The sequence below is a fragment of the Zonotrichia leucophrys genome, chromosome 4A (genome assembly GCF_028769735.1).
Source record: "Zonotrichia leucophrys gambelii isolate GWCS_2022_RI chromosome 4A, RI_Zleu_2.0, whole genome shotgun sequence".
Lineage (NCBI taxonomy): Eukaryota > Metazoa > Chordata > Aves > Passeriformes > Passerellidae > Zonotrichia > Zonotrichia leucophrys.
In genome coordinates this window covers 14935-24883 of record NC_088174.1, presented here as the reverse complement: position 1 = coordinate 24883, position 9949 = coordinate 14935, and the positions used below count along the sequence as shown (strand labels likewise).

Genomic DNA, 9949 nt, shown 5'->3' with positions numbered 1-9949 from the left:
CTCTGTTTACACTTGCACTGTTTACCTCAGCCTATATTGTATGTACTTATATTGTACCACTTATGATCAGAGCTGCCCTGCCCTGGCACGTAGTCACAGTTAGGTAGAACAGTTATAGAAATTTTACTCTTCATCTGTCTTTTGTGGGATTATGGGTAGAAAGTTTATTGGTCCAGAGTGGGGACAAGTCCTCGCTGTCAGATAGCCACTCGTTGACCCTTCCTGTTGTCTCACAGGTCCCCGAGGCTGCTGATTTCCCCAGGATCTGCCATTTACTTCAAGGAGCGGCAGCCAGAAGATATATCACAGCACGTTCTTCAGCATCTCAGGTAAGGGCCGCAGTGAGCAAGTGGCAAGAGTGTGTGTGAGAGCACGTGGCTGTGTCTGTCTGTGTCTGCTCGTCTCTGCATGTGTGGGCACATGCTGACTGGATTTAACCTTGTGTATATGACTTTTGCTTTTCAGGTTTTGTAACTCATTTTTAAATTTAGAATAAAAAATCCTCAGCCGGGTTATATTGTATGTACTGACATGGAATGTACCTATGTTGGCTTAAAACCCAGTAAAACAGATGAAGATGTGTCGAAGGAAGGGGACCAGGACACCAGTTGGTTCATCACAGGCCCTTCGGGTCTGGTCCGGTCCCGGTCCCTCAGGTCCTTCTGGTCCAGTTTATTGAAGAAAGTATCAAACACTTTGTCGCAGACATTTTTTCATAGAAATCCTTTCTTTGGGATTTGTCCATCTTCTAAGAAGCAGAGCTCCAGAAGAAGAATGTAAACAATTGTTATCAGCTGCTGTGAAATGTAGCAGGTGTCCCTGTGATTGGCTCATCTTCCATGTGTACCATTAAAGGCCAATCACAGGAGCAGCTCAGGGACAGATTCCCTGGACACAGAACTTTGTTATTCATTCCTTCTATTCTATTCTTAGCTGAGCAGCTCTCTGCAACTTCTCTTCTTTTTCTTTTTAGTATAGTTATAATGTATTATATATCATATATGAATAAATCAAGCCTTCTGATCAAGAAACAAGATTCTCATCCTTCTCTCACCACAGTGACCATCTAAGGCCACTGTAATAACACTTATACAGCAAATAATAAGCTTATGAATATTCTGTAAGCCAAACAATCTATTGGTTAAATGATAGCATTAACTCATCCTCATTCCTTAGGGGTTACACTCTCTTTTCTCATGCCTCTTTCACTGTTTGTTATTACACTACAGCTAGACCCAAGGACATGTTATCAACACAGGTGCAGGACTTGGAATTAGCCACAGTTTTATACTTTTCCAGTCTTTAGCAGCTAAATTCCCAACAAAGATGGGCAAGAAAAAACCCAGAAGAAAACTCCAACAAGATGGGAAAGAAAAAACCCATAAAAAAACCTGAAAATGGGCAAGAAAAAACCTAGGAAAAAACCCCCAAGATGGGCAAGAAAAAAAAAACAGAAAAAACCCCAGAAAAATACCCCCAGGTTGGGAAAGAAAAAACCTAGGAAAAAACCCGAAGATGGGCAAGAAAAAGTCCAGAAAAAAATCAGAAAAAATCCAGAAAAAAAAAATCCATGATGAACAAGAAAAAACCCAGAAAAAGCCCCGGATGGGCAAGAAAAAAAACGAGGAAAAAAAACCCAGAAAAAACCCTAAGATGGGCAAGAAAAAACCCAGAATAAAACCAAGAAAAAACCCCTGAGATGGGCAAGAAAAAAACCCAGAAAAACATCCAAGGATGGGCAAGAAAAAACCCAGAAAAGAAACCTGAAGATGGGCATGAAGAAACCCAGAAAAAACCCCCAAGATCGGCAAGAAAAAACCCAGAGAAAACCCAGAAAAACAATTCCAAGAAGGGAAAGAAAAGACCCAGAAAACATCCAGAAAAAATCGCAACCAAAGTATAAATATATAAATGTCTTTCAAATATTTAGAGAATTGTTAAATTATTTAAAATACAAAATAACATAAATCAATATCTGCATATAAGATCCATAATACAAGTAATACTGTATATATCTTATTATAGTGTATTATAGGAAATAGATATAAAATTGATATAAATATATTTATGTTTATCATATCTATCATTTGTTATATATTACACCATATTGATATACTATAAGTTTTTTAAAGCAGTTTAAAATAAAGGGGGGTTTTGTTTTTTTGTTTGGCAAAAGCAGGGGTTTTAGTACAAAAATTATAAATACAAATAATATAAAGGTAGAAATCTAAGTATAGAAACAGATCATAAATAGCTAAAGGCTAATATAAAAATTAAAAATATAAGATAAAATAAGTTGTAGCAGTAGATATGGTACATAATTTAAAAAATAATTTATCTCTATTATTTGAATAGGACACATATTATATATCATGATTAATATAATGCTTAAATATAAACTATAAATATAAATGTGAATATAATCATGCAAGCTATAAATATAAAAATATTTCAATATAGTTTAAAGAATAGAGATTTTTGTATTTATTTAGTTAATATGGGATTTTTATTTAAAATAATTAAAATTACATTTCTATCATGCTTTTAACATAGAAATATACAATCAATATAGAAAGATATTTATAAAACCACCAAATATAAATAAATATAAATAATAGGAATAGACAGAATATATTTTATAAATTACATGCTACATCCATGTACACTATAAATATGCATGTGAATATAAATACGAAAAATAGAAATATCAAATTTATTTAAATATAATTTAAAAGAACGGACCTTGTTTTGGTTCTTGTCAGATAAGAGGCAGGTTTTTGGCATTTATTTCAGTGCAGTTTTTGGCTGGGGTCGCCCCTGTTCTTTTTTGCCGCCTTCGCTGCCCGCAGCCCCGAGCCGCACTGCACCCCTGGCTGGGACAGGCAGCAGTGCTGCCGCCTTGTGGGCGGAGCACGGTACTGCAGCTCTGCGCAGACAGGCAGCTGAGAGGCCGCCATCTTGGGAGTGGCTTGTCGTGGGTGTCGCGGACTTTTCCCTGACCTTCTCGAGATGGCGGGGAAGTGGAGGACCCCGGTGAGTGTAGGTGGACTGCCTGAATGGAATACCCACGTCATGGCGGCCCCGACGGATTTTTCTGTGGCGTTTGAAGCGTAGCCAACACAAGCTGTGGGCTCAGCGGCGCCGCGAGCGGGCGTTATTCTGCCGGTTTGTGACAGGCATCTGGGTAAACCTGGCCTCTCTGTGCTGGGGTCCTCTCATGGCCGCTTTCCCGCCCTCAGCGAGCCGAGATGGGCGAAGTGTTCCGAAGAGCCGAGTGTTGCCGAAAAGAGCCGACTTGAGCTGAAGAGCCGAGTGTTGCCGAAAACAGCTGACTTGAGCCGAAGAGCCAAGTATGGCTGAAAATAGCCGACTGTAGCCTAAGAGCCAAGTGTAGCCGAAAACAGCCGAGTTTACACCAAGAGCCGATGGTAGCCGACTGGGACCGATAGCTGAGGGTAGCCGACATTGGCCGCATTTAGACAATGTGCCGAATGTGACTGAGTTTAGCCGAACCGTGCCGAGTTTAGCCGAAGAGCTGAACTGAAATGAGTTGAGACCAAGAGCCGTACCAAGTCGAATTCAGCCGAGTTTCATTAAACAGAACCGAATGACGCCGCAGTGCTCTCCCTGCAGGTCTCCGGGGCACACGGCAGGGGGCGCTGTGCCTGCAGTGCACCAGGACAGACGGCAGGGAGCGCTGGGGCTGCAGTTCGCCGACACACACGGCAGGGGGCACTGTATAAAGTAAGTATAAAATATCAACTATCTATAAGAAGGAATAAAAGCTCTATGTCACGTACAGCAGTAGAAAGTTTCAGGCTCCCAGGGAGTAAATAGTTTTCTTTACATCATTTTCATTTTGCAGGGTTTTTTTTACTCCCAGGTAGCTCGAAAGTTTCTACTGCTGCTTTTTTATTCTAAAGCTAGAAAGGAAAACCAAGATTAGACATACAGGGAAAGAAAGAAAGAAAAGGAAAACAAGAAAATAAGGAAAGGAACTGAAAGGAAGAAAGAAAGAAGGACAGGAAGGCAGGAAGGAAGGAAGGCAGGCAGGCCAAAGAAAAAAAACCAAGGAGGGCAAGGAGAAACCCAGGGGAAAAAAAAAAAAAACCACACACACAAAAAAAAAAAGGATAAAAACTTCGAGATGGGCAAGAAAAAACCCAGAAAAAATCCCCAAGATGGGCAAGAAAAACCCCGATAAAAGAAAACAGAAAAAAACCGCCAAGATGGGCAAGAAAAAAACAGAAAAAAACCCCCAAGATGGGCAAGAAGAAACGAAGAAAAGAACCCAAGAAATGCCAGAAAAAGTCAAGGAAAAAGGGAGTAAAAGCCCCAAGAAAGAAGGCAAGAAAGAGAGGCAATAGAGGCCACAAAAAAGGCAAGAAAAAACCCAAGAAATGCCAGGAAAAGGTACGAAAATGGTTCTGCCAGGTGCGATCAAGGTGAGCGGGTTCAGTCTCAGGTACAGGAGATGAACAAGTGTCAGATTAGCTCGGGGCACTGCTGTGCAATGCAGCCGTGACAGGATTTATGTTTAAATATAGTTTAAATGAATTGGGGATTGTTTGGCTTTCATTGGGGTATAGGCTGGAGATTTCATAAAAGGTATAAAAATAGAAATCCAATTATATCCTATATATCTCGATATCAATAAATATTTAATATACGTAAATATAAGTAAAAGAAATATATTGTGTAAAAAGAATATATCTATTATTATATAAGAAGGTATTCTCTCCAATTTATATATCTATAAATAAAATACATGAAAATTACAAATGTAAATGTGAATAGAATTACGACAAACAAAATTATTTTTAAAATTTTAAATGTGGTTTAAATAAAGGGGTGTCTTTGGTTTTTCTTTTGTTAGAGGCAGGGGTTTTATTTTAAATAATATAAATACTACAGGAATCTAAATCGGCATACAGAAATATATAATAAATATATAAAGATGTAATACTAAACTATGAATTTAAAAAGAAATAGAAATAGAAATCATGTAAGTAACATGAAGAGATGTAATATAAATATAATAAATATTATACAGTAATATAAATTTTAAATATAAATGCGAATATAAATATGACAAATATGTGATGGGGGCTCGGAGCAGCCCAGGTGTGAGCTGTGAGGATGATGGGGGGCCGGCTCCTGCCGGGGCGAGGCTGTTTTAAGGGGAGGCTGTGCCTCAGCTCCCTTTTGCATGGAGCTGCTGAGTGGAGGGGTTTATGGGGCGCTCCCGGCGCTGTCTCACGGAAGGACTGCGAGAGCTTCTCCCAGGGTCGGGGGGAACACCTGGATTCGCGCTTGGATACGTCCAAGCATCGCTTAAAGGATGTGCCGAGGGACGAATCTTTGTGCCGGGGAGCAGCAGCCGAACAGGTGAGCCCGTGTGGGTTTGGAGCGGGGAATTTTGTCCTTCCCCTTTGCAATTTCATCTTGCCAGTCCCTCCTCGCTTCCCCAGGAACAAAAGTGCAGCTTATGAGGACGAAAGGGATTAAGGAGAAGGAAGCAGCTCCTCTTCTTTTATTGTCTGCGTTTGAACTGAGGGGATCCCTCTTCACTTGTGGTTTTAAGGGCGTTGATTGCAGGAAAAGCTGCCTTTTCCAGGCTGTTGGGGGTATCCCGAGGGTGACGGGGAATCCCTGCGTTCTATTTTAAGGGGAATGGGAAAAGTATTCTTGTGGTGTTATGGGTTTGGTTTGAAGGCAGCCACCCCATTTTCATCACCTTAGGGTTTAAATGGAGGGGGCAGCCGTGGTGTCCCTCCTTTTCAAGGGTTTGAATGGAGGTCGAAATCGCCCTTTCCCATCGGTCGAAGGCTTTCATTCGAGGAGCGCCCCTTCTTTTCTGCTCTCGTAGGGGACGAAACTGAAGGGGAGAACACACTTCTTTGCCCTTGTTGAAGTGAGGGGAGCCCCGCCTGCGGCGTCAGTTTCGGGGTTCGGTTGCGGGAAGCTGCAGCTCTGGCAGTGTTTTCAGGGCTGCAATGGTGCCGCTGCATTGGAGGGCGCTTCTGACGCCCGCGGCCCGGCCCGGAACATTCCCGCTCGGGAGCGCCGCTGGCACGGCCTGGGCAGCTGCCTGGGCGCACGGGGGATTTGGCGCGGCCGGATCGGCCAAGGGCGGCAGTGGCGGAGCCGCGCCGGTGCGAGCCGAGGGGAGCCGCGCCGGGCCAGCCAAGGGCGGCAGAGGTGGCGCGGGCGCTGCTGCGGCGGCCCGGGCGGTGCCGGCCGCTCCGGCCGCTCCGGGCGCGGGGCTCGGGCGCCGCTGCCACCCCCGGGCCCGGTGCCGGCCCCGCCGGGCAGGGGCAGCGGGCGCGGCTCTCCGGGCCGGCGCCGGCCCCGTGTGCAGGAGGAGCCGCCGGAGGAGCCGCTCTCCTGCCGGGAGCCGCGCTCCGTCCGGGGCCGGCAGCGAGCGCGGGCTTCGGCTGCTCGAAGTGCTGGGGTGGTGCCGTGGTTCGGAGGCACTTTGTAGGCATTGATTGCATCGCTGTGTTCGGTTTGCAGCGGGTGTACGCTAAGGGCTACGGTGTTCTTCCTGAGTGGTGCGGTTCTCGGTGCCGGTGGGGATGATAAAGGTTCGTTTCGGATTGGGTTTTGTAGTCGGATATGGTTTTTTTGCCGGGGTATTATGTTTAGAAAGGCGCGCAATGGTTTTTACGGGTCGTAGCGTGAAGCAGCGGTTCGGATTTTAATTCTGTTGCGGTGGCTTTTATTGGCGTGTGTAGTGTATTTTTTAGAGGGCTTGAGGTAGCGTCGTGTCTTTCATAGCAGCGGGTTTTTAATCTTGATAATTGCATTTGTTTATTGTCTTCCAGGGCTTTTATTTATTTGGTTTGTTTCATTGTCGTGTATGTTTTACGGTTACGGATCATTTGGGAGACATTGTTTATGGTTACGTTTGTCTTTAGTCTTTGTTTCTAGGTGGCATTTTTATTTTGATAGCTTGAGACACTATGGGTTTATTCGGTTAGGTATAAATTTTTTGTTGAAAATGAAAGTTTATTCGGTTTTGGGGCTTTTTTTGGTTTTTTTTTTTTTGGTTTTTTTGTTTGATTGATTTTTGTTGTTGTTGTTGTTCTTTCATGTATTTGATTTTTGTTCATCGGTTTTATTTTTGGGAATATGGGTATTTATATGGCAGATCTTTTTAAGTAGTATTGAGTAGTTGTTTTCTTAGTTTTTAGTAGTTGAGATTTTTTTCTATTTCGTTAAGTAGTTCGGTTGATATTTTTACAGAGGATTGGTTATTCTTTGAGTTAGTGTAGAGGTAGAATTTTGTTTATTTTTTTTTAGTAACCTTCAAGGTCAGTGGCACTGTTTGGAGTTTAGTAGGTTGGTTTGATTTCTTTTTTTAGTAGTTGTTGTAATTTGCTGTGCGTGTTTCTATAGGGTTTTCTTTTATCTTGGTTCCATTTTTCTGATGTGATGAGAATTTGTTATTGAAAAGAGTGTTTTGTGTTTTTTGGCTGGCAGATTTTTTGCTGTTGGAGGTATCTTGATGTTTTTCAAAGATATTGGTGGGAATTCAATGCTGTTTTTTTTGTAATTTTATTTAGGAATTGGATTTCTAGTGTACAATTATAACTTTAACTATATTTAAACAAAACAGATGTGTGGAAATGGGAATAAACCACTCTTGTTTTTATATATTCAGTCTTTTTTAAAATTTTACTTGTAACATAAGTTATTATATATTACAATAAGATATCTTTTTAATTAGAGTATTGTGTATATTTATAGATATGTAAATAGAGAATATAAATATAGACACAACCCAAGTCAAATATAAATATAGAAATGTGTTGCAAATATATGCAGGTATATATAAAATTTTTAAATAATTGTAAATGTAAAATAACATAAATTGATACTATACATAATACAAGTAATACTGTATATATCTTATTTAATATATTATAGGAAATAGATATAAAATAGATATATCATATTGATGTACTATACTTATAATATAAAACAAATTATAGATATGATAATTATAAATATAAAAGTATTTTTCAAGTAGTTGAAAATAAAGGATGGTTTTGTTTTTCATTTGGCAAAAGCAGGGGTTTTAGTATAAAAATTATAAATACAAATAATATAAAGGTAGAAGTCTAAGTATATAAATATATCATAAATAGCTAAAGATTAATATAAAAATTAAAAATAAAGGAAAAAATAAGGTTTAGCAGTAGATATGATACGTAATGTAAAAAATAATTTATCTCTATTATTTGAACAGGATACATATTATATATTTTTTAATATAATGCATCAATTTAAACTAGAACTATAAATGTGTATATAGTCATGCAAGCTATAAATATAAAAATATTTCAGTATAGTTTAAAAGAAGGGTTTTCTGGTATTTATTTAGTTAGAATTGGATTTTTTTTACATAATGAAAGTATTATAGAAATGTAGTTTTAAACTATAGAAGAACTATATAAGAACTATACAATTAATAGAGAAAGATATTTATAAAAACACAAAAGAGAAATACATATAAACAATAGGAATAGACAAAATATATAAATTACATGCTACATCAATATTCACTATAAATATGCGTGTGACTATAAATATTTAAAGTAGAAATAAAACTTTTATTTAAGCATGGCTTTAAATCAAGGGGGCTTGTTTGGCTCTTGCTGGATAAGAGGCAGGTTTTTGGCTTTTTTTTCAGAGCAGTTTTTGGCTGGGGTCGCCCCTGTTCTTTTTTGCCGCCTTCGCTGCCCGCAGCCCCGAGCCGCGCTGCGCCCCTGGCTGGGGCGGGCGGCAGTGCTGCCACCTTGTGGGCAGAGCGCGGTACTGCAGCTATGAGCTGGCAGGCAGCCGAGAGGCCGCCATCTTGGGAGTGGCTTGTCACGAATGTCGCGTACTCGCTTGACCTTCTCAAAATGGCTGCCAAAAGGGCGGGAAAATAGCACACCCCGGTAAGTCTGCCGCCCTGTGGCCACAGAGCGGTACCGCACCCCCCGAGCCACCGCCCTGCCCCTCGCCGCTGGGTACCGGGGGCGGGGGAAGGACGCGGCTGCCGAGCGACGGAAGGGCGAGGGGCGGGAGCGAGCGGCGTCGGAACAGGGCTGCAGCCCCCGAGCCCGCGCACGCCCCGCTCCAGGCGCTGGGAGCGACAGCGGGCCGGACAATCCTGGCGGGGCGGCCCCGGGCAGGCGGTGCAGGAGGCGGAGCGGGACTGTGGCGCTCTCCGCCCTCGCCGCCAGCTTTGGAAGGTCGGGCCGGGCTCCCGTCCCGTCCCGCCGCCTCCCGGTCTCTGTAAACTCCTCTCTGGCTTCGCAGGTCCGTGCTGGAGAGTGGGAGAAAGGGCCCTGCTGGTTGCCGTGTCCTCGGTGGGCAGAGAGCTCTGACCTTGGCCGCATGGGCTGGTGAGTATTGGAACAATGGGGATGTGCTTTTATTATTTAGTGACATTTACAGATTTATCCCCTTCCTTCAGGTGAGACGATTGGGGATAAAAGCATCATATAGTCAACCCAGGACAACCTGGTGGGGTTTGCCCCCTCCCGTTTCCTGGGTGCCATGGGAATGAGAGGTGGGCACAATCAGGGGTATATTAACCCCAGCCTTGGCTGTGGGGCTTCAGTCCCTCTCTGGGATGTGCTGGGGTAAGAGCTCTCCTCTCATTTTAGTGAAGAGGCTCTTTCAGCTTATCTCAGCTTGTTTCCAGCAGGTGTTTCTGGGCATCTGAAGCAACAGAGGCTTTGAAGAGACTACGAAGAAAACAGCATGGAATACAGGGAGTATTTAGGTTCACAATTTTAGGTTTTGTGTTTAGGGGTGTTAAAGCACCTTTGTAATTTCTGGTTTTGTTCTTGTTTTGTTTTTTATTGTTTTTAGGAGGAGCACACCTTTCAGACATTCCAGGTTGTGTCAAGCAAAACACTTTTTTCAGCAGATTCATCGTGTCACAGGAGGG

At 42.3% G+C, this 9949-nt stretch overlaps 1 long non-coding RNA gene across 1 annotated transcript; it reads left to right on the top strand.

Moving 5' to 3' along the window:
- The first annotated feature begins 4242 nt into the window (after positions 1–4242).
- Positions 4243–9398, top strand: LOC135447766 (uncharacterized). The gene is made up of 3 exons (XR_010440292.1): positions 4243–4413; positions 5266–5388; positions 9313–9398. It is a non-coding gene; the product is annotated as an uncharacterized LOC135447766 (long non-coding RNA).
- Positions 9399–9949: the final 551 nt, after the last annotated feature.